General features: G+C 43.6%; 1 non-coding gene across 1 annotated transcript; it reads right to left on the bottom strand.

Annotated features, from left to right (window-relative positions):
• Positions 1 to 24617: 24617 nt before the first annotated feature.
• Positions 24618 to 24806, bottom strand: LOC145343562 (U2 spliceosomal RNA). The gene has a single exon (XR_013886724.1). It is a non-coding gene; the product is annotated as a U2 spliceosomal RNA (small nuclear RNA).
• Positions 24807 to 25589: the final 783 nt, after the last annotated feature.

Raw genomic sequence — 25589 nt, 5'->3', positions numbered from 1 at the left:
TCCAAGTGCGGCCGCACTAGAGTAGTGTACAGTTGCAACATTACACTGCGACTCCTAAATTCAATCCCCCTACCAATAAACGCCAAGACACCGTACGCCTTCTTAACAACCTTATCTACTTGATTCCCAACTTTCAGGGATCTATGTACACACACACCTAGATCCCTCTGTTCATCCACACTATTCAAAGTCCTCCCGTTAGCCCTATACTCGACACATCTGTTGCTCCTACCAAAGTGAATTACCTTAATGAGAAACATTGATGATATGTTACAGCGAGGGAGCAAAACTGCTATAAAAGGGAGAAGGAACAGATGAAGGTAAAAGTTGTGTTTGGAGGTTCAATCTTCAGAATCAGTAGCGAAATCCAATCAGGCGCAAGTTTGAGATAGGAAATGAAATTTAAGGTAGTGGGTAAAGGCAGGTGTGAATTGCACAATAGGGAGTGAGTGGAGCAAAAAACATTCGGTTCCTGTTCAAAGTCAGAGTGGCCAAAAGCTGATTACTTGGGGGCTGATACGCAGCATCTGGTCTTCATCCTCGCAGTCGGCCTGATGCCAGCTTCCTCCACAGACTCTGCAAAGGTGAAAAAAAGCATTGAGATGTTCAAAAATCTCAGTGGCTTCCATTACATTGAAAAGGTGTGTGAGATCTGTGGAGGGTGGCCCTGGGAGACTTTCAGTCAAAGGTATTACCGTAAGTACTCATACCCCTTCTGCTGACTTGGGTTAAGAAATCACCCGCATATTCGTGGGGTGGGAGCAACTGGGGATTGTATCAGTGACTTGGGAATGCAGAAATTCCAGAATGCTGGAATTAACAGCTGGACCTATTGTGCAACTGACCTGATTAAAGCATGGTACCTTCTGGAAAGCCAGCTACTGTGTTTGAGGGACCACAGAAAAATACATTCATTGAATCCAATAAATTGTTGAGATTTATAGCAAGGGCTTTACTTAGCTCCTTGTGTGTGAGCTGGTTAATAAAAAAGCTTTCCAGTCTAGTACCACCTATCAGTACTTGCTCCCCCCAAGCCCAACTTTGAAGGATACTGCACTTCAACTGAATATTCCAGTACTTTTTTAAAAAATACAGTGTGGTTTTCTGCTATTGGGCAGTGTGCATGTTCGACCTAATTTTTTTTTATTCATTCATAAGACATGGGCGCTGCTGGTTGGCTAACATTTATTGCCCATCCCTAGTTGCCATTGAGAAGGTGGTGGTGAGCTACTTTTTTGACAACTGAGTGGGTTGCTAGTCCATTTCAGAGGGTACCTGAGAGCAAACTACATTGCTGTGGCTTTGAAGTCACATGTAGGCCAGACCAAGGTAAAGACGTCTGATTTCCTTCCCTAAAGGACATCAGTGAACTAGATGGATTTTTCTAACACTTGACAATGGTTTCATGGCCATCAGTAGTTTTGTAATTCCAGATATTCTTTTTACTGAATTCAAATTCGACTATCTGCTGTGGCGGGATTTGAACCCGGGTCCCCAGTACATTTGCTGAGCTCCTGGACTGATAGTTTAGTAATAATACCACGAGGCCATCAGCCATTAGTCCGCGTGTAATGCTGTTATGGAGACCCATTGTGGTATAATGTCCATGTTGACGATGTGTCATGTGTACAGTGAAGGTGACAGTGCCTTCTGTGCCTCTCAGCTGACTTCCATATGCAACGGAAGTTAATTATAATTCTAGGCCCAAGTATAGATTACCAAATATCAGGTGCATCGCTCAACAATCTCCCTCTGCTGATTTTGAGGCAGCAACTTCCCACTTACTTTGGGTCTGAGAAAGTGAGCCAACTCTCCTTCATTGTAAGTGACTATTAAGAGATATTACCCCTTTCCAGATAGCCTGTTGAGTAATATTTTGGCCAAGTTTTAACTATAAAGATATTGCAAGAGTCTGGGCAGGGGGAGGGGTGGTGGGGGGAGGGGGTGGTGCGAGTCTCTCTTCAAAAGAATTATCATCCCACTCTCAGAAAATGGAAAAGACTACAAGAGGTGGTTATACTTTACCAACTAATTTACAAGTTTATTAAAGAACATGCAATACACTTCAAAGTGGATAAGCACATTGCAACATTAGTTACTACAACAAATACTAGTTCTAATATAGAATCCAATAAAATTTTTAAAATTCAATGCAACACCGTGAATATCAATTTAAGAATACCCATTTTTAGTCAAAGTTTTATTTCACCCGAATTCTCACGTGCCTCAGTTGTTCAGACAGAGAAGCAATCTGCTTTACAATATCTAGCCCCTCGACAACCGGAGAAACATTGAAGGGGTTCCCAGTGCCCTTCCACAATATTTCTAATTTTCTGACAGGAAATGGAACTGTCAAAGAAGAAGAAATGCCAGAATTTCATCCTAGAATCCCTACAGTGCAGAAGGAGGCCATTCGGCCGATCGAGCTTGCACTGACAACAACCCCAACCGGGCCCTCTTCCCATAAGCCCACACATGCACCTGACCAATCCCACTGTCACTAAGGAGCAATTAAGCATGGCCAATCAACCTAACCTGCATATCTTTGGACTGTAGGAGGAAACCAGAGCTCCCGGAGGAAACACATGCAGATATGGGGAGAACATGCAGACTCCACACAGGCGGTCACCCAAGCCGGGAATCAAATGCGAGTCCTTGGCACTGTGAGGCAGCACTGCTAACCACTGTGCCACCTCTAGAAGTTATACCCTTCTAAACCTGATTACATCATTCATTGGCAGCAATGAGCATACAATATAGATTAACTCCTTTTCTTAGATGTGTCCTTATTATTCTCTATTGTATAATTGTGAAAATGGTTTTATTCCCCTTTCTGTGAGCCTACAAAGGGTCATCAGGTTCTCAAACACGTCCTTAATAACTTCCCTGTTTTCCTCCATTTGTTTCAGGGTTTGCTGGGCGGGCTCTCTGGGTAGGTAAAGGAGAGCAATGCAGATCTCCGAGCCATCATTAAATACAGTAAGAAGTCTTGCAACATCAGGTTAAAGTCCAACAGGTTTATTTGGTAGTAAAAGCCACTAGCTTTCGGAACAGCATTTTACTGTGTTTACCCCAGTCTAATGCTGGCATCTCCACAGCATCATTAAATACCAATGAATCACCATTGAAGGAAAAGGGCACAAAATCAATCTCAATAACCCCCCAGAAATTGTCAATGGAAGTTTATTTCTGTTCTAGATTCCTCCCAGACCTCAGATGATGAAGGCAATGACTTTGAGAGGATGGTGAAGGGTCAAAGGGCAGATGACATGTCGAGATTTGTTGGCTTGAGTCAGATTCTGGACAGAAACTATCTAACAATGATAACAAGCAGCGCATGCAGATACCAGGTGATTATAATAAAGTTGCCTCTGGAACTGAGGAAGAGAGCACAATGCATGCGGCTCCTTTGAGAAGAATTGTCCAAAGAGAAATGAATTCAGTGCTGCTTTACAGACTGTGCTGCTTCATGACCTGTACCAGGGATGACTTCTATAAAGCATGCGGAGGGGTGAAGTGATGCTGAGTCAATGTTAAAGACAGAAAGGTGAATGCTATAAATTCAAGCTCCTGATGTGTATCTTCACCTGTCAATAGCCATTTTGGGAATCAGAGCTCAGAAGTCAGCAGATCCTGCAGGCTATCTCATCCATAGTGGTTGGAAAATGCTGCACATTTTGATGAAGTGTGTATCCAAGTACGGGTGGCAGTGAGGAAGCTCTATGATTGGAGAACAAATTTGTCAAATTTAAAAGAAAAATTCAAATGGAGTCTCTGTAATGTCAAAAATAAACCTTAGTTGTTTTAAGCTTTTTCAAGTCTTGTCAAAATCAACTTTGTAATCAATCATTGGCTAAGATAAATTAGCATCTGCAATTTTTAAAAGTCTCCGCGCACTACCATTCCCAACGTGAGAAAAGATTTATGATTACCCGATACAACAACAACTTGGCATTTGTCTGATGCATTAAAATTAGAAAAATAATTTGTATCAGTGGGTGGAACCGTGGCACAGGGGTTAACAAGGCTGGTTCACAGCACCAAGGACCCCGGTTTGATTCCCGGCTTGAATCATTGTCTGTGTGGAGTTTGCACATTCTCCCTGTGTCTGTGTGGGTTTCCCCCGGGTGCTCCAGTTTCCTTCCTCAGTTCAAAGATGTGCAAGTTAGGTGGATCGGCCACACTAAGTTGCCCCTAGTATCAGGGGGACTAGCTAGGGTAAATTTTTGGTGTTATGGGGATAGGCCCTCATTGTGGTCAGTGTAGACTTGATGGGCTGAATGGCCTCCTTCTGCATTGTATGATTTTATGATTCGATGATAATGTCTCCCCAACTCACTTCAGAAACATGCAGCCAAGATCTTACAAGTTGTGCAGACTCCAAATAGGGGGAGGGAAGGTGTGTCACTGGCACTCACAGGCAAACAGGAAGGCAACGGGATCCCCCTTTGTATTTTACAGGCGACAGCCAGTTCAGCGACTGCTGCTGTTCTCTTCAGGATGGCAGCATGTCCCCACCCTCCTCCCTGAGCCCCTCAACAGCTGCCGATCCTGTCACACAGCAGGGAGCTAGGGCAGCCTCAGAAGAGCGATGGCTGCTGTTGAGGCAGGGCTGGTAACCAGGAGCCACCAGTAGGAAGGAAAATACAAGTTTTACAATGGCGGCACAGTGGCTAGCACTGCTGCCTCACAGAGCCAGTGACCCAGATTCAATTCCAGCCTTGGATGACAGTCTGTGTGGAGTTTGCACATTCTCTCTGTATCTGCATGTTCCTCTCTGGGTACTCGGGTTTCTTCACACAATCCTAAAATCTGCAGATTAGATGGATTGGCCATGCAAAATTATCACTTAATGTCCTCGGATGTGTAGGTTGGGGGGATTAGTGGGGTCAGTATGTGGGGTCATGGGGATAGGGCCTGGGTACGATGCTGCCCATCTGGTCTGCACCAACTGTTGGAGAGTCGGTGCAGACATGATGGGCCAAATGACCTCCTTCTGCACTGTAGGGATTCTATGATTCAAAAAGGACTGCCTGCTGTTGGGGGAACTCCTCTGAAGGAGAAATTGTTGGGGTTGCCTGTCTCCTTGGGGCAGGCAGCTTGACTGCTTCAGGTGCTGCTGTTAGTAAAATATATTGACGGCAAGAGCGTTTTGGAGTGCCGACCCAACCCAGCTCCCTACTTCCCTTGCCTTCTGTCCTGCCTCTGGGCACAGTAAATCAAACGTCAAAGAGGGAGATATTGGGCATGGTGATTAATAAAATGTCAAAAAGAGGTGGGTTTAAGAATGATCCAAGACTAAACAAGGGAGACCCAAGGAGTTCACGGAGAGCGTGGGGCAACTCCAGAGCTGTGGCAGCACCAGAAGCAAATTGAAGAGATTCAAACGTGGAATTCCAAGGAAGATTGAAGGTGGGAATGTTGTAAAAGAAAGGACAATCAGAGATGGGACAGAAACTTGCAAATGTGCGCTGAATGAGTAAGATGTACCCTGATGGATTCTGGGCAAGGTGCTTGGCACACATGTGTATATGGTCAAGATATTTCTGATAAAAGGTATCAAATATGCTCCAACACAAAGCCGAGGCTATAAACAGTGACATGACTGGGAGCGTTGCATCATTTTCTTCCAAAACTAAAGTAAAACTAGATCCAGGACAGAACCCATTTGGTTAGAATCAAAATTTATTTATTAGTGTCACAAGTCAGTTTACATTAACACTGCAATGAAGTTACTTTGAAAATCCCCTAGTCGCCACATTCTGATGCCTGTTTGGGTACACTGAGGGAGAATTTAGCATGGCCAATACATCTAATCAGCACATCTTTTGACTGTGGGAGGAAGCCAGAGCACCTGAAGGAAACCCATGCAGACACGGGGAGAATATGCAGACTCCATACTGACAGCAACCCAAGCCAGAAATGGAATCCTGGGTTCCTGTTTCTGTGAGTCAGCAGTGCTAACCACAAGCTGCCCGTCCATCAGGAATCAATACAGACACCATGACGTAACTGGGTGCATGCAATAACCAGCAACTTATAGGAAAGATATAAAGTGGCATGTTGTGGCTGCGTTAAGTTTCTCAGGTACTAGTTAGAGACTGATGATATCCTCCAGCCCCTACCAATGCCGTCTCTTTCTGTGAAGGCCTGCCGCATATTCTACCACTCAGGCTGTTGACAGACCAAGGGCAGGCCGTCGCCACGATCACAGATCCCAGGACGGTAATCCCATTCATTGAGTGCTGCCAGCCAATATGAGATGGGCAGCTCTTTACCACTCAGCAGCACCACTGGGGAGGTGGTGGCAGAAGATGGTACTACACCATTCCAAAGCCTCAGATCACAGCGACAGCCAGGTACAAGTGGGTAATGGGGGGGGAAAAGAATCAACAAGAGGGTGCGGGTAGTCTTGGGTGGCTTTCACCAAGCCATGCCCTCATCCAATGCTGGGTCCCACAATCATGCCTTTGATAAGGTACAACATCCTGCCACCATCCCATCTCCATAGAACCAGCAGGCAAACATGCCACAGTTTGTGTGAAATGCTGTCCACTTCTGGATCAATACAATAATAGCAGGAGGAGGCTCACAAGTGAGCATTAATTGTCCATTTAAGGTCTTGAGTTGGCAGAGGGACATAGGCTGTCTCACCATGAAATTAATCAAGGTAAGAGGCAGGAAGGTGTAGTCTATAGGCCACCAAATAATAACATCACACTGGGATGAGAAATAAGCAAAGAAATAACTGATGCGTATAAAACTGGTACAGCAATTGTGATGGGGGATTTTAATCTACATGTCAATTGGTCAAAGCAGGTCAGTCAAGGCAGCCTTGAGGAGGAGTTCATAGAATGTATCCATAATAGCTTCCTTGAACAGTATGTAATGGAACCTATGAGGGAGCAAGCTATCCTGTGCCCTGGAATAATTAATGATCCTTTCGGAAAAGGCGATCACAGTATGGTTGAATTTAAAATACATATGGAGTGTGGAAGGTAAAATCCAATACCAGCATCTTATGCTTAAACAAAGGAGGCTACAATGAGATGAAGGAAGAGTTGGCTAAGTTAGATTGGGAGTGAAAACTTCATGGTGGGCTAATTGAGGAACAGTGGAGGACTTTCAAAGCGATTTCTCACAGTGCTCAGCAAAAGTATGTAACAGTGCAAAGGAAGGACTGTAGAAAAAGAAATATTCAGCCATGGATATTTAAGGAAATAAAGGAGGATATCAAATTGAAAGAAAATGCATACAAAGTGGCTACGATTAGTGGGAAACTGGGGGATTAGGAAATCTTTAAAGGTCAACAGAAAGCCACAAAAAAGCCATAAAGAAAAGTAAGATGGATTATGAGAGCAAACTAGCTCAGATATAAAAACAGATAGCAAAAGTTTCTACAAATATATAAAAAAAAGAGTGGCTGATGTAAACATTGGTCCTTTAGAGAATGAGAAGGGGGATATAATAATGGGAAATGAGGAAATGGCTGAGGCATTGAGCAGGTATTTTGTGTCGGTTTTCACAGTGGAAGGCACAAACAACATGCCAAAAATTAATGACAGGAAGACTATGGCAGGTGAGGACCTAGAAATTATCATTATCATGAAAGAGGCAAGCTAATGGGGCTTAAGGTAGACAAGTCTTCTGCCCCTGATGGAATGCATCCCAGGGTACTAAAAGAGACAGTGAGGAAAATAGCAAAAGCACTAGTGGTAATTTATCAAAATTTGCAGCAATCTGGGGTGGTTCCCCGCAGATTGGAAAACAGCAAATAAGACGCCACTATTTAAAAAAAGAGGTAGACAAAAGGCGGGTAACTATAGGCCAGTTAGCTTAACTTCTGTACTAGGGAAAATGCTTGAATCTATCATGAAAGAAGAAATAACAAGACATCTGGATAGAAATTGTCCCATTGGAAAGATGCAGCATTGGTTCATGAAGGGCATGTCATGTTTGACTGATTTGGTGTAATTCTTTGGGAACATTGTTTACACAGTGGACAATGGGGAGCCTGTGGATGTGGTGTATCTGTATTTCCAGGAGGCATTTGACAAGGTGCCGCACCAAAGGTTGCTGAACAAGATAAAGGTGTACGGTGTTATGGGTAATGCATTCACATGGATAGAGGATTGGTTAACTAACAGAAAGCAAAGAGTGGGGGTAAATGGGTGTTTTTCTGGTTGGTGATCAGTGACTAGTAGTGTGCCTCAGGGATCAGTGTTGGAACCGCAATTGTTTACGATTTACATAAATGATTTGGAATTGGGGGCCAAGTGTAGTGTGTCAAAATTCACAGATGACACTAAGATGAGTAGTAGAGCAAAGTGTACAGAGGACACTGAAAGTCTGCAAAGGGATATAGGTAATCTAAGTGAGTGAGCAAGCATTTGGCAATGTTGGTAAATGTGAGGTCATCCATTTTGGTAGGAATAACAGCAAAATGGATTATGATTTAAATGGTAAAAAATTGCAATGTGCTGCTGTGCAGAGGGACCTGGGTGTCCTTGTTCATGAATTACAAAAAGTCGGTTTGCAGTGCAGCAAGTAATTAAGAAGGCAAATGGAATTTTGTTCTTCATTGCTAGAGGGACAGAGTTTAAAAGCAGTGAAGTTATGTTGTAGCTGTGTAAGGTGCTGGTGAGGCCACACCTAGAGTACTGTATACCCTTTGGGTCTTCTTAGTTGAGAAAGAATATATTGGTATTAGAGGGAGTGCATAGGAGATTCTCTAGGTTGATTTCAGAGTTGAGAGACTGAGTAAATGGGGCTACACTCATTGGAATGAGAGGAGATCTTATAGAAACATACAAGATTATGACGGGAATAGGTAAGATAGTAGCAGAGAAGTTGTTTCCACTGCCAGGTGAAACTAAGACTAGGGAATATGGCCTCAAAATAAGGAGAAGCAGATTTAGGACTGAGTTGAGGAGGAATTTTTTCACACAAAGAGTTGTGAATCTGTGGAATTCCCTACTCAGTGAAGAAGTTGAGGTTACCTCATTGAATATTTTTAAGGCAAGGATAGATACATTTTTGAAAGTAAAGGAATTAAGGGTAGTGGTGAGCAGGCAGGTAAGTGGAGTTAAGTCCAAGAAAAGATCAGCCATGATCTTATTGAATGGCGGAGCAGGCTCAAGGGTCCAGATGGCCTTCTCCTGCTCCTAGTTCTTATGTTCTTACGTTATGTAAGGTGGCGATGTCTACACTCACCACCCTCCCACCTGATTCAATGCTCCTCGGCCACCAAACACAGCAACTGGATGGCATAAAACTGCACTCACAGTAAATTTGCAATAATGGGCCATGTCACATCACCCAAGCCTTTTGGGCCATTTTAGTTATTTAGCCTCAGAGGTAGATTGACATTTTTACATTAACAGGATAGAATACCTGTAATGTGTTCCAAGCACAGGAGGCCCATTGTATGGCAGCACCATTCATGTCAAATGTTCACATGTGGTCATCTCCAGAAATTGATCAAGACTGAACCTCACCCACAAAGGAAACACCCACCAGACTTTGACTTGGACTTTGGAAATCATTTGAACTAATATTCATGAGCGTGGTTCTAACACTATTACTAACCATCGTTTCATAGAATTATGGAATTATAGAACCCCTATAGTACAGAAGGAGGCTGTTCACCCATCAAGTACCACAACTCCAGCCAGGCCCTATTCCCATAACCCCCCATATTTACCCTGTTAATCCCCTGACACTAGGGTCAATTCATCATGGCCAATCAACCTAACCTGCATATCTTTGGACTATGGGGAAAAACCGGAGCACCGGAGGAAACACGTGCAGACACTGGGAGAATGAGCAAGCACCACACAGTGACCCGAGGCCTGAATTGAACCCGGGTCCCTGGTGCTGTGAGGCAGCAGTGCTAACCACTGTGCTGCAGTGCCGCCTCATTGTAAAACTAATTTTTCTATGTGAGCCTGTGTGTGTGTGTGTGTGTGTGTGTGTGTGTGTGTGTGTGTGTGTGTGTGTGTGTGTGTGTGTGTGTGTGTGTGTGTGTGTGTGTGTTCGTGCGTACGTGTTTGTGTGTGTGTGTGTGTGTGTGTGCGCGTGCGTGAGTGTGTGATTGTGGAATAAACTAGAAGGTCTGAGTTAATCAGATTGTAAGTTTGCTGCAAATTATTGATTAATTGGATTACACAAATCAATGGTTTCGGAAAACACACCACAGACTACTTTAAATTAATTTCCAACACCTTCGTCTTATGGGCAATTGGTGAGAGGAAATCAGTAGATTGTCTTCCTCCCTCCTGTCCAAAACATAATGCTTACGGAAAACATTGTTATATTTTGGATAATATTTGTGAAAACTCGTCATTTTCTCCACAACTTCCATCAGGGGGAGCTGTTATCAGGTTTATAAGATTATTATATGTTGTGTTTTTAAGTTCAGGGTAAATAAAGGAGATGATGTGATCCTGCCTGAGAATAAGTGTAGGTGCTTTGATTGTTAGTGATTAAAAAAGACTTAGATTGTTGTACCGTGCGAAAGTACAATATTTAAGTTTGAAAACAATGTCAGTAGTCTCAGAGTACACCATAAGTAGGCACTGAGGACCCCAGCATCCCAGAAAAGTTTGATAGGTATCAAGTTGAGACGCTTGTGCTGTGAACTAGCCATTTACCACTAAGATTAAAGGGTACTGGGATCAACGTTAACTAACTAGCATTTCAATTTAGATATAAAGCTAATGGGGATTATCTTACCATTTCACCTTGTCAGATGGGGCAAGTTGGTAAAATTGCGGGTGAGCTGAGAAATTAGGTTTGCGTCCGATTTCTCACCTCTCAAGATCTTACCAGCACCAGATATCCGACAAGATCAGTCCTTTGGGTGCAAGGCTGATCTCAATCTTTAAGTGTTATTTTAAAAAGCATTTAAATGTTACAAGTGAGCCCACGATGGAATCGTCCATGCCCACTTGCCTCTGTGGCCTTGCCGGCGAATGTTCCCTCCGGCAGGGATATCGTATAGTCTCCATCAATGTGGACCAGACATGATCGCCTCATCGGTAGAACCAGAGACCACTGAGGCCACCCCAGAAGATCTGAGGCAGAGGAGGGGCATGCTTTGGGCAGTGCAGCCTTGAACCCTGACAGTGCCAGTTTGGCACCCTGGCACTACCCACCAGGCATCCTGGCACTGCCAGCCTGGCACCAGGCAGTCCTAAAGGGGCTTGATAGAGTAGATAATGGGAAGATGTTTCCACTTGTGGGAGAAACTAGAACTAGGAGAAAATATTTAAGAATAAGAGGTTGATTGTTTATGACAGAGGTGAGAATTATTCTCTCTTACAGCATCATTAGTGTGTGGAATTCTTGTCTCCAGAAAGCAGTGGAGACTGCGCCATTGAATTTACTTAAGGGAGAGTTAGATTTTTGATAGACAAGGGAGTTAAGTGTTATGGGGCAGATGGTAAATTGCAATTGATACCAGAACCAGAGTTCCAGAGCAGGCTCAAAGGGCTGATTGGCTACTCTTGCTCCAAAGTGCAATGTCCCTAACCCTCTGTTACCACCCAAAACACCTCTTTCCCTTGGGTCTGGCCTTCTATAATTTCCCCTTCCCTGCAGTCTCCTCATGACACTCATGACTTTGTGAATCATAGAATCCCTCCAGGCAGAAAGAGTCCATTCGGCCCATCGAGCCTGCACCAACAACAATCCCACCCAGGCCCTATACCTGTAACCCTCCATCCCCTGAATTAACTGGAGCACCCAGAGGAAAGCCACGCTGACACAGGAAGAACATGCAAACTCCATACAGACAATCACCCGAGGCTGGAATTGAACCTGAGCCCAGGTGGCAATGCTAACCACTGTGCCACCGTGCTGTCCCTCAATGGCGATATCTGCCATTTTGGAATTTTGTTCATTCATTTGTGGAACATTGGCTTTGCTGGTTGGCCCGCATTTATTGCTCATCTCGAGTTGCTCTTGGAGGGCAACTAGAAAAGGGCAATTTTCGTAACACACCTGGAGATATTTTTTCCACTTCATATGCACTTTGTAAGTTGTTATGGGAAATAATCCACTTTTTTGGATTTACTTTCATGTTAATAATGAGAGTGTTCAGATGTAAAGATTTCACAAAAAAAGTCTGTGTAAAGATAATGAAATGGTTTAATTCGAGAGACGTTACATAATGATATTTTTAGAATCACACTGTGACTCCAAAACTGCAAATGACAGGTACCAGTGTATAATTTTTTTGAATAGGCCAGGGAACAAACTTGCTGAACCCGTTCACCCAGCTCAGCATCTCCTCTGCCATTTGGGAATTTGGTGGGACAGGGGGCTGGCGGTTTGGGGGGGGGAATCGCAAAGGCTATCAAACTGCAGAGTTTTCCAACCACTCATGATTGGAACACCCTGCAGTTTCTGATGACCCCCTGTTCCCCAATTCCTGGAAACGTACTATCAGTGGGCAAACTTCCCGTGAGGAGATTGGGTTGGTCAACTGTTCTGAATCATTTCTGCCTCAGAATTTGACTGATTCGGAATCCAGGTGAGTCGAATAGTGTATAAAAACAGAGATAAACTCGGCATTGCTTCACCAGAAGCAGAGACGTAGCAACTGCCTTAAAGTGCAGGTATCTTTGCAGCATTCGTACTGAGCTAAGGCTTGCCTTTTTCTCAATTCTAGGCTGTGAAAATCTTTTGGAAGAGCAGCCTGAATCATGCTCCCTCCCTCTGTCTTCAAGATAAGTTCATTCAAATCATCCGGAATCTGAGCATAAAAGTTATAGCCATTGTAAAATTGCGCCTCTTCATAATTAGGCTCAAGTTGTTGAATCTTGCCATTGTCATAGACCCTGTGAATGTTTCTTGTGGCCAACTCCTGAAAGAAGGCATCATCATCTGAGCCCAGCGAATGATCTGGAAGAGAAACAAAACTCCATTCAAAATTACTGAAGGATTATTGAGGTTTGATTGCATTTTCCTGCTCTCCATTTCAACGAAATTGCTACCCGCTGTACTATAACGGTATCAGGCATAGCAAGGGTTAAGGCGAAGCTAGGAAACTGTACCGCCCACAGTGCAATGTAATCAGACACATGACCTGAGACTGCTCAGTTGTGGACTGGACAGAAACCTGTGTAGGAGCAAGCATGGAGTCAGCTCATTGCTTGGACTACTAACGTGGACTTAGTTACGTGTGATCAATAAGTGCCATACAAGATTCAGAACCTCTTTGACAGACCTACTGGGTATACTGAATAAAACACTGTCCACCTCTTAGAAGAGGGATGTTCTGGCCTTCTCAAAGCACAAATAGATGCTTAGGCACAGCAATTCAATATCTATCATTATGCAGAATAAAGTTTGACAACTATGCTAGTTTATTGACTTACATCAATTAAAAAATTTAAATATTCAACCTATCATGGAAGCCAAATGTTTATGCTAACTCGATGTGGGACCCTCTCTGAATTATTTTAAGAAGTGGTGACATGATGACACAATGGTTAGCACTGCTGCTTTACAGAATCAGGGTTCAATTCCCAGCTCACTGTCCGTGTGGACTTGATGTGGAGATGCTGGTGTTGGACTGGAGTAAACACAGTAAGAAGTCTCACAACACCAGATTAAAGTCCAAACAGTTTATTTGATAGTAAACCCACAAGCTTTCGGAAATGTTGTTCCTTAGTCAGGTGTGTGGAAGGTTCTAATCAGAGAAGGGCAAATAAAGGCACACACAGTTTACAGAATACTGATTAGAATGCAAGTCTTTACAGCTAACCTGCTATTCAAATCTTAACAATGCAGACAATGTGAGATAGCTTTAGGCATAGGTTAAAGAGATGTGTAGTGTCTCCAGACAGGACAGTAAGTGAGGTTTTGCAAGCCCAGGCAAGTCATGGAGGTTGCAGATAGTGCTATCTTGGGTTCATGTCCCTTGACAATACACATCTCTTTAACCAAGGCCTCATGCTATCTCCACTCACATTGTCTGCATCTTTAAGACTTGAATAGCAGGTTAGCTGTAAAGACTCGCATTCTAATCAGTATTCTGTAAACTGTGTGTGCTTTTATATGGCCTTCTCTGACCAGAACTTTCCACACACCTGATGAAGGAACAGCGTTTCCGAAAGCTTGTGGATTTACTATCAAATAAACTGGCTGGACTTTAACCTGGTGTTGTGAGACTTCTTACTGTGTGGATTTGCACAGTCTCCTGTGTCTGCGTGAGTTTTTCCTGGGTGCTCCAGTTTCTTCCCACAGTCCAAAGGTATGCGGGTTAGGTGGATTGGCCATGATAAATTGACTTTAATGTGAAGGTGATAATCTTTAGTAAATGTATGGGGTTAGGGGGATATGGGCTGGATGGGATTGTGGTCAGTGTAGACTTGATGGGCTGAATAGGTAGCGGCACCACTTGGAGAGATACTGCGCTCTGATTGAGTGGGGTGATGTGCCCATCCCCAAACTTCCCAATAATAACATGCCTTGCCTGAAAGAGACGCAAGGCTCCAGAGGCTGAGAGAACCAGCAGGGACCAACCACTCACTCGTCCCTCACCTTCACGCAGGATGAAGAGGCAAGAGGGCTAAGCGGAACCAGAGAAGGGAAGTGAGTTTAAAATCTCACGTTCTGCCACAATCATATTTCCATGGGAGGGTGAGGGGCTAAGAGAGGAGAGGCCCAAAGAGAGGGGAGGACGGGGGGACAGGGACAGATTGGAGGAGGAGGACGACAGAGAGAGGGCTTAGGAGAGGGGATGGGGATGTAGAAAGAAGCAGTTAAGAAAGAGGAGTGGGAGGGTGGCACAATGGTTAGCAATGCTGCCTCACAGCACTAGGGACCCAGGTTCAATTCCAGTCTCTGTCACTGTCTGTGTGGAGTTTGCACATTCTCCATGTCTGCGTGGGTCCAGTTTTCTCCCACACTCCGAAGATGTGCGAGTTAAGTTGATTGGCCATGTTGAATTGACTCTAGTGTCAGGGAGATTAGTGGGGTAAATGTGTGGGGTAACAGATGCAGGGCTTGGGTGGGATTGCGGTATAGATTTAATGAGCCAAATGGCCTTCTTCTGTACTATAGGAATTCTATGAGGGGGGAAGTTAGAGGGACCGGGTTTAATTGGAGGGGATGGTGGGGGTGACAGAAAATTGCTGAAGTTGGCCTGTGAGTTTGGGAGAGGAGTAAGTGTAAGAAGGACATGGGCTAATTTATTCTGGAATAATGTTAATGGATTATTTATCATTTCTTGGACAGTAAGCTTTGTGTTTCAGAAGGGTTGTCTTCTTTTTACAATGGAATATTTTTGCAATGCATTTTATCCAATGGAATTCATGTTCGTGGTGACCTTTCCTGCGCACGTTGTAAAGTTACCTCAAAATGAGTAATTGTCTGTTATGTGCATCCTTACACATTAGGAACATGGATATTGATTTCACAGGCACTTTGTTGCTTTCCTTATTGAATGCTTCTGTCTGACTGATTCTTGTGTATTGCTGTTTGCTTAGAGACATGATGTGGAAACACCGGCGTTGGATTGGGTGGGCACAGTAAGAAGTCTTACAACACCAGGCAGTTCTAACCGGGATCTTGGGCTCACGTCACACTACGTGTAATCCCCACCATTTAGCCTGGGCTTGCAAAATCTGATGACCTGTCCTAGCTTGAGAAAATTCACACCTCTTTAATCTGTGATTACCCCTCTCTTCACTCCCATTATCTGTACCTGTTAAGACTCTCATTCCAACTATTATCTTGCAACTGTGTTTCTGTCTATATATGCCCCATTTGTGAACCCAACTCTCCATTCACCTGAAGAAGAAGCAGTGCTCCAAAAGCTTGTGATTCCAAATAAAACTGTTGGACTTTAACCTGGTGTTGTGAGACTTCTTATTTTGCTTAGAGACATGCATTAGTTTGAATGAATCTGAGACAGGATTATTGTTAACATTTTATTTAAGGAACAATTTGCCTTTTTATTCTGTTGCCATTGACAAAACTAGTAAATTATAGGTTTATTTTTTGATTAAACCAAGAGTCATGCCCCATGAGCTAATCCATTGGTTTATATGTTATTATCTCTCAAGATTTCAGTGAAAATTAACATATCTTAATCCTAACCTTTACCTTCAATATAAATCTGATTCTAATATAAGTCAAATATCAGCGTACAGGAGAATAATTTAATTCTTGCAGTTTGGGTATCTAAATATCTGGAATTTGACATTTCTCATGTTTGACATCTAAACCTGATTAGATACTGTCCTTTAAAATCGCAGAATTGTTCGACATTCTCATGTGCTAATATGATAGTGCAGAATGAATTTCAGGATGTGTTTGTAGAATCTTACCATCCTTTTCCTCTACCTTCTAACAATATATGTCCTAGGCGCTTGTTTCAGAAGTATTAACTCTTTCTCTTATATTGCTGCACAACAAAAGAAGCTCTGTCTCTCTCTCTCTCTCTGATCCTACGAACAAGCAACAACAACGGTAACAAAAGACAGGTAAAAATCACCCTGAAGACAGACCCCAATGGAGACCTTCAGCACCGTCCTCCAATTTTGACATCAAAGTTAATCGAGGCTTCCTCTATTACACGGGGCAGCCATGGGGAGGGAGGTGGAAATGTCCCGACTCCAGAAAGCGTGCAGAATCTACTCCAAGTGCAGTCAATGGGGGTTGAAATCAAGGAGGATCTCTAGGAGGTGGAGAGCCTGCAAACCTCGCTCTTTGCCTCGGAGCCCTCCAAGGTCATCTTCCGATCCAGGGTCCGCTCCTTGGAGCAGGATGAAACGTGCTTGCGTTTCTTCCAAAAGGTGCACAGAGAAACCTCTATGATCAGCAGCCTGAAGGAAGAAGATGGCTCTGTAAAGACATCACAGTCTGACGTTCCGAGGATCTGCAAATCCTTCTATGCTGGACTGTGAACTGAAGCCAACAGACAGCATGGCCTCCCAGTCTTTCCTGTCGTCTATCACAGAGGTCTTAGACGACAGTGAGCAGGAAAGCCTGGACAGACCGGTACCTCTGGATGAGCTGACAAAGGCTGTCGAGTCCTTTCAGACAGGTAAAATTCCTGTGAGTGACAGCTTACCAGCTGAGTTTTACTCGGCGTTATGGGACTTGATGGGCCTGGACCTGCTGGAAGTATATAGGAGTATGCTTCTGGAAGGCAGAATGTCAAAATCCATGGGGAAAAGCATCATTACCCTCATCTACAAGCAGAAGGGGCAACAGTAGAAATTAGAAATTGGTGACCCATTTCACTATTGAACGTGCACCACAAAATTCTAGCCAAGGTCATCGCCAACCAGGTCAAATTTGCTCTGGAGTTGGTGATCCATCTGATCAAACCTGTGCTGTACCCGACAGGATGATCTCTGATAGCCTCGTGCTACTCAGGGATACGATTGCCCTACATGGATGGCAGGCAGGTGGACACTTGTCTCATCAGCCTAGACCAGGAGAAGGTGTTTGACAGAATATCGCACAGCTGCATGATGGATGTGCTTTCCAAAATGGGCTTTGGGGAGGGAATCTGCAATTGAATCCAACTGCTTTACACAGACATCAGTAGCACCATCTCAATCGATGGTGGGAATCAGGTAGTTTTCAGATCAGGTCTGGAATCAGGCAGGGCTGCCCTCTCTCCTCTGTGCTTTTTGTGTATTGCATTGAACCCTTTGCCAGGTCCATCAGAAAGGACCCAGGCATTAAAGATGTTACCATCCCGGGCAGCAGAGGCACGCAGATCAAAGCCTCCTTCCTCATGACTGATGGGGCTGTGTTCTGCTTGGACTCGTCATCTGTTCACAGGCTCTGTGAGCAGTTTGAGCTGACCTTGGGAGTCAAAATCAACTGGGGCAACATCTAAGTGTAACTGTGTGCTAATCTGTTAAAACAACAGCACACACTGAAATGTGATGAATGTATATAGTTTGGAGAACTGAACTGTAATGAATGTAATGTCTTGTAACTGAGCACCGTAACGTATTGTATATATGACTGTTCAGTTTTTTTTGCACTGTTTGTAATTATCGAAAATGTTGTTTTATAATGGTTTATTTCAGAGTATTTGTGGATAAAGTATATTTTTGAAATCAAAAGATAACAACAGTGACCATCACCAGTGACGACCAGCACAAGGAGAGGCACCACACCCGAGAAGGAAGACCAGAGCCAGAGTGTCAGACCAGACCAAAGGACAAGACTATGCAGAGGACTATGGAGACTAACACATGGATAAAGGCCAATATCTGCCTGGGTACTTGCCAGGCATGCAAAAGTGAAGTCAAGGTCTAGTATTGCACTTGATATTTCTGTAAGATAACTTATTGGTGGCTGGATGGGTGATTATTGACTGTGTGTCTGTATAAATATTGTTGTACTAACAAGAAATCTATTTGCAATTCTTTGTCCACCATGTAAGGGTTAAAACAGATTGTGCGGTAGGCACAACAAATTGACGGCTCCACTGGGACATCGACAAGAAGTAACTTTGTTGCTGCGATATCGAATCCCACAGAATCTGCATTGAACAATTATTTAAAACTCAGAGCCAGCAGGTGTAAACTTCTTACTGGACAAATTACTGCTTTCTGGACATTGCTATTGAGTGTGCGTTCTTACTAAAAAAAGAGAGGGTAAACTCCATAGGTTTACCTTAGAATCCAGAGCGGTTAGGACCAGAACATAATCCAAAGCCGTACCCACAGTCCGATTAACTCCCTACCCCTTGTCAATGAATACAGAATGGCAGGAAACAGCACAGAGGCAGTGTTCCATATGGGAAATAAAAATCAGGGAATGTATTAAGAAGAAAGGGTGGCTCCTATCAGAATTTTGTGCCAATGCTGAGACAGGACCAGGGTCCCTAGGACAGAAGTATTGGGGCGACCTGAGGAAAGTTCAGAGAAAATAGGCAGGCAAGTGTGAAAAGTGACTGCCATTGTGAGCTGCTTACGACAGCTGCTAGGAACAGAAAAGGAATGAAACCCAGTTCGTAAGGAACTGGAGGAATCGAAAGAGGTACTGGAGGAAAAGGAGGAGGTGATTAAGAAACTAAAGGAACAGCAGCAGGAGAGGATAGAACAAATAAGAGCCCCAAAGAACAGAGAGGTAGATGAATTCAAAAGAACCAACCAGGCAAATTTATCACATCTGAGCAATTTTCAAACCCAGTATGAGAGAGTCTACCAAGACGCCCAGCGCGCTGTCTTGGCGAAAGGTGAAATCGAGGGGGCGGTGGCACGATTGGAAGCTAAGTGCACTGATCTGCAGGCAGCAATAAAAGCGCTACATCAAGCTAATAAGGAACAGAGACAGGCAACCGCTGACCACTCCAAATGCCGGTGACAGATTTCACGGCTGGAATCCCTATTATCGCGATGTGTACCTTCAAGACAGTAGAGGAAGAGGCCATGCTAAATTCTCCCTGTGGCGGCTAGGGGATTTTCACAATAACTTTATTGCAGTCTGAATGTAAGCCTATTTGAGACTAATAAATAAATTTTAACTTTAATCCTAGATTTAAAGATTTTGTCATTGGGAAGGTCATTGCTCCATTTTCAAATGTAACATTTTCTGCTCTTTCAGGTCACCATAACATAGAAGCTGAATATTGATAAGTGATAACGATGCTAATAACATTGCCACATTCCCAGTCCGTTGATCAATAAAATCACCTCACGCTTCAGCAGGAATGAGAGCTAAGTACTCAGCTAGTTCAAGATTAATGGCTATTTTTCATCCCTGGTCAATAGAAGAAATTTCAATACTTACCATATGGACGGAGAGGGATCTTACTGTCGTCGATATTCTTGCAGATTGTGAGTACTTTCAGTGCAAAATCGCGGCCACAGAGCTTGGTGAATTTCTCATTGAGGTTTAATTTCTTGCGCTTTGAGGAGGCTTCAAAGAAGGGCAGTATTAGTGTGATTGCCAGCATGCTCAATAGATACTTCATTGTAACTCACAAGCGATTAGTTTCGGCCCCTCTGACTCTGGATATGAACAAAGTGCCAATGACTTAATTCTGCCTCCAATAGTTTGACTGTACAAAGTGGGCCTACTTCTATCAACTGATCCAAATTTACCTTGCTGTCTCAAACTCCTACACGACTGGATTTCTCTATTGATTCGAAATACCTTGCTATTTCTTCTCTGCCTCTAACTTTTAGGTTTATTTCTTCCTCCTCCATTTTATAGCCATGTTGACCCTTACTGTGACACATTACTATTTCTCATTAACTTCTGTCCTTTCTCCGGTGTTTGGGAATTTCTCCAACACTTTAATTCTGTGATGTCCTAACAACTCATAACCAGAAATCTTCGTTCAATTATTATTCAGACTAACCGGTCAGTGTTTGTAATTTTGCTATCCAATGGTGGTTATATCTGCTGTGTTATTCTACATTATTGGGAACTCCTGAAATGTATCTATATTGCTGCTATTAGGGCTTTAATACTTCATATTTGCATTTCAGCTATGTTTGGAACATTGCATTGTTGAGCATGAAATGCAGTAAAGTTAAAAAGATTTGCTTCCAGATAAAACTCAAGGATTCAAATGTTTTGTCCTAGAGGGAGAAAGATAAGACTATAGTTCAGGTAGATTGAGAGAAGTACTTCACATTTTGTTTAGTAGCCAATTCTATGAAGCGGTGGCACAATGGTATATAGTAAGGAGGAAGCCATTCTCAATATTGACAGTACATCACAAAATATTTCATGGCATCAGGTGAAATGGGCACAAGGAAACCTCCTGCTGTTTAGTCTCCTTCAGCTGATAAATCTGTACCTCACCACACTGCTTGGAAGGAGCATTGAGAACAGCAAGTGGGACTTCCATCATCATGAGTAGCTGGCTAGCTGCATCACTCCTGGGGCTAGCTGAGTCCAGAACGGCATAGTTGCCACCCTGGGCCTGTGCAGGCAGTCAGACAACCAATACAATCCTGCTTGGCTTCATCCTCGGCAACCTGCTGGTAATGACAAAGAACAAAGACCAAAACAGCCCAGGAAACAGGCCCTTCGGCCCAATGAACCCACGCCGCCATTTTAACATTACCAGTCCCCCCTCCACCCATGACCCTTATCTATTGTTTACGGCATTCCATATTGAGGGGAACTAATTTAGGCACAATTTATTACCTCCAATCAGCCTAATAGCACATTTTTGGTGTGTGGGAGGAAACCGGAGCACCTGGAGAAAACCCACGCAAGCACAGGGAGAATGCACAAACTCCCACAGACACTGGCCCAAATCCATGTGTCTGCACAGCAAACAGTGATAGTCACTGAGCTGTCATGTTGCCCAGCATCTGGTCCAGTTTAAGCACACACTAACGACATGAAGCACCAGGCTAGTCTCGAACATTCAAAAGCAGCCCTAGTACATCCCATCGCGTGTATGCCCCTCGTTGGACAACAAGGCGGACCGACTTAAAACCTGTGAATTAAAAAAGAAAAACATTAGTATCATATCACACCCTTTTACATTACCAGGGATGTCCCAATGCTAATGAACCTTATTTAAAACAATCTCCTATATCCTCCCATCTCCAACCCACTCATGTGCCTGTCTAAGTTATTCTTAAACAACTCCAGCTGCCTGCCTCCACCACCTTACTTGGCACAGCATTCCATACCCCCACTACCCTCTGCGTGAAAAACCTCCCTCTAATATCCGTGTTATACCTCTCCCCGCCTGACCCTAAGCCCATGGCCCCTCGTGCTGTGTGTCTCTAACATAGGAAATAGCTTACCTCTGTTTACTCTATCTATACCCTTCATAATCTTATATACCTCTATCAGATACCCCCTCAGTCGCCGTCTTTCAAGGGAAAACAGCCCCAATTTGCTCAATCTTTCCTCATAACCCAGTCCTTCCATAACAGGCAACATCCTGGTAAACCTCCTCTGCACTCTCTCCAGAGTCTCCACGTCCTTCTGGTAGTAAGGCGACCAGAACTGGACGGAGTACTCTAAATGCGGCTTAACCCAATGTTCTATTCAACTGAAACATTAGACTCCAGCTCTTATACTGTATACCCCTTCCTATAAAGGCTACCATACCATAGGCTTTCTTCACAACCTTCTCCACTTGTACTGCCACCTTCAAAGACTTGTGCACTTGCACCCCCAGGTCCCGTTGCATTTCTATACTCTTTATAGACTTACCCTTTATCATATAACTCCCCCCTACATTATTCCGGCCAAAATGCATCACCTCACATTTATCAGGATTAAACTCCATTTGCCATATATCTGCCCAATATACCAGCCTATCAATATCCCGTTGTATTGCCAGACACTGCTCCTCACTGCCTGCCAATCCAGCCATCTTAGTGTCATCTCCAAATTTGCTGATCACACCACTTACTCCCTCTTCCAAGTCATTTTTATACACTACAAAGGCAGTCTCTAAGAACAATCTTCTAAATCCACTCTTGGGTCCACTACAAATTCCTCTAGCCAAGCATCGATATTACCAGATAGAGATAGGGACAGTAGTCACACCAATATAAGACAGGAGTTTCTGCCAGAGGGCGCAGGTGTTAATGCCTGGCGAATACAAGATGTGCCTATTTTTGGTAAAATCTATATGTAATGTCAGATTGGAATTTATTCAATGTCTGCGTACATGTGAAGCATGGTATAAGATGTGCAGTTTTCTGTAGACACAAGATTTTGGATCAGCTATTGTTGAACCAGCTTTCCCTGCATATACTTGAATAAACTATCTTAAACTGCTTTGAGTTTCTGGTGATTAGCTGGTAAGTGATAAACAATGTTGTAATATTGCAACTTATTCTCAAGGTGTTCATTTTGCACTCATTGTTGGAATGACGCCAATGTGAATGAGTGTCATATGACATGTCAGTAATTGATACTTAATTGAATTACTAGGTAACTCAGGCCTTCCCATCTTCAAGAGGCAGGGACTTTGCAACACTTAAGCATCTCTTCCTTTGCACCTATTAACTAGCAAATGCATAGAGTCTCCAGTGTTCTCCTTCTCCGGGCTCCTGTTGAGAACTCCCGTCTCCCGCAAAGCACATGGCATTCCCTCGTAATCATCCTGCATATCTTCACCAAATGGATGTTGGGAAACTATGAGAGAATGCCTTGAAATTGCAACAGTATGAGTGGTGGATTGATGAATGAGGATGTGAGATAGTGTATGGTGGGTGCATGAGCAAGATACGTCTGTGTGAGAGGCAAAGGGATGGAGTAGCTTTAAACAGATAGGGTCTTCAGCACTACACCACTTAATCCCCAGCACTTAATCTAGCAGCCCAGCAATCAGTAGCTGCTGTTGATCTTCTAAGCCTGCATTCTGCACTGTCCCCTTTCCTTCTCGATGAATGGTATGCTGCATCTGTATTGTGTGCAAGAAACAATATTTTCACTGTGACAATAACATCTGAAACCAAATCCAGTCACACCTCTTTTGTAGCAGCAGCAAGACACTTCTTCCTCTCTTTGCAATCTCTCTGCAATTCTTGACTGGCCCCAATACAATACTTCAAGAGGTTTTATTAAAATTGGCCATAGTCATCAATTGTCCTGATTCCATACTCTGTGATGGCTTCCTCTGTCGCAAAACTCTGAGTTCCTTCCAACTGTTTGGATTGACCCTTCAGATCTGGCATTGAGATTGTAGAATTAAAACAGTGCAGAAGGGGGCCATTCAGCCCATCAAGTCTGCACCAACTCTCTGACAGAGCATCTTACCCAGGCATTTCCCCTTAACCCCATGTAATTATCCCTCTAATTTACACATCTTGGAACACTAGGGTAATTCACCATTGTCAATTCACCTAATCTGCACACATTTGGAGTGTGGGAGGATCCGGAATGTCCAGAGGGAACCCACACAGGGGAGAATGTGCAAACTTCACACAGACTGTCATCCAAGACCCCGGAATTGAACTCAGGTCTCTGGTTGCGTGAGGCAGCAGTTCTAACCACTGTGCCACTGTGCCGCAGTGGGTTGGAAATAGAACTACAACATTATAGATCTAATTCTATTGGAGGTGGAGTGGGGGGAATGCAAGGACAGAGGGAGATCAAAAACTTTGTCAAAAAGGCGTATTGGGAAATGTATTGAAGGAGAGAAATTACATGGACTTTAATGCTTATTAGAAGGGAAGTACGCTGCGTTGGGCTTGGGCAGCTGAATTCACAACCTTCGCTGGAAGATTGCAGAGATGGATAAATGCATATGGGGCAGAATCAAAAGAAAAACAGAGTGAAGGATGGGGGGCCTCTAAAAAAATATTGGCGTAGACATGTGTAGAATGGATGATGAAAGTTTAAGTAGATCTGCGAAGACAACAGCAAAGACAGGCATATAGCTGCCTTACTTGTGGTAAGTACGGTGTGGGATCAGAAGCTCAACTTCAATCTAAATTATTTAATATTATTATTACCACAAGGAGGCTTACATTAATATTGCAATGAAGTTACTATGAAAATCCACATGTCACCACGTTCCAGCGCCTGTTTTTTTTAATCCAGTTCAATCCAATCAAGTCCAATTCAGAGTCTCAACAAGTTGAGACATTCCTGATCCAAGGTGACAAGACAGGGCTCTCACCTCCTGTCTAAGGGCTTGATCTACATGATCCAAGCTGATTGGAGTAGGCATAGCTCCTCCTCCAAGGCTTGATCTTATTTGCAGCTTAGCCAAAAGGCCTAGATGTTGCTTTTGAAAATTGCTTCAAATGAAGCTAAAATGTAACATAATGATTTCAACCAAGTACATATCTATACTACACTTGATCTTAGCCAAAAGGCTAAGAAGCAATTCCAGCACCTGTTCGGGTACACTGAGGCCAAAGCATCTAACCAGCCCATTTTTCAGACTGTGGGAGGAAACCAGAGCACCCAGAGGAAACCCATGCAGGACAGGGAGAAAATGCAGACCCTGCACAGACAGTGACCCAAGCTGGGAATTGAATTCTGGCCCCTGGCACTATGAGGCAGCAATGCTAACTTCTGTACTGCCCCATACGACACTGAGGTGGTGGGAAGTCTTATTTATCCTGAGTTAGTGGCTTGGGAGGAGTGGGATTGGTGACAAGTGTACAGTACCCATAGCAGGGGCCCAAAGCTTTGGCCTATCGATGCTTGGCTAGAGGAATTTGTAGTGGACCCAAGAGTGGATTTAGAAGATTGTTCTTAGAGACTGCCTTGGTGAAGGCAGTAGTGCAATATACTGAAAGAATGAAAACTGACCCCATGTCTTTCAACTATTTAACTTAAAGGGATAGACAGGGCAGATGTCAGAAAGTTGTTGCCCCTGTATGGGGAGTCTAGACACAATTTCAGTCTAAGGGGGAAACTACTTAACACCAAGATGAAGGAGAATTTCAGAGAGGTTTGGGAGTTGTTGGAATTCTCTATCCCAGAGGGCTGTGGCAAGTTTATCCAATGAGTTTATTTAATGCAGAGATTGACATATTTCTAAATGCCAGTGGCATGAAGGGAAAGGGGGACAATGTGGGGAAAAAGGCTTTGTAGAGGGTGATCAACTATGATTGTATTGAATATCAGAGCAGAATCGGCAGACTGAATGGCCTACTCATATT

This window comes from Carcharhinus amblyrhynchos, chromosome 5, assembly GCF_965287045.1.
Source record: "Carcharhinus amblyrhynchos chromosome 5, sCarAmb.v2.hapA, whole genome shotgun sequence".
Taxonomy (NCBI): Eukaryota; Metazoa; Chordata; class Chondrichthyes; order Carcharhiniformes; family Carcharhinidae; genus Carcharhinus; species Carcharhinus amblyrhynchos.
This window is presented reverse-complemented; position numbering and strand designations above follow the sequence as displayed.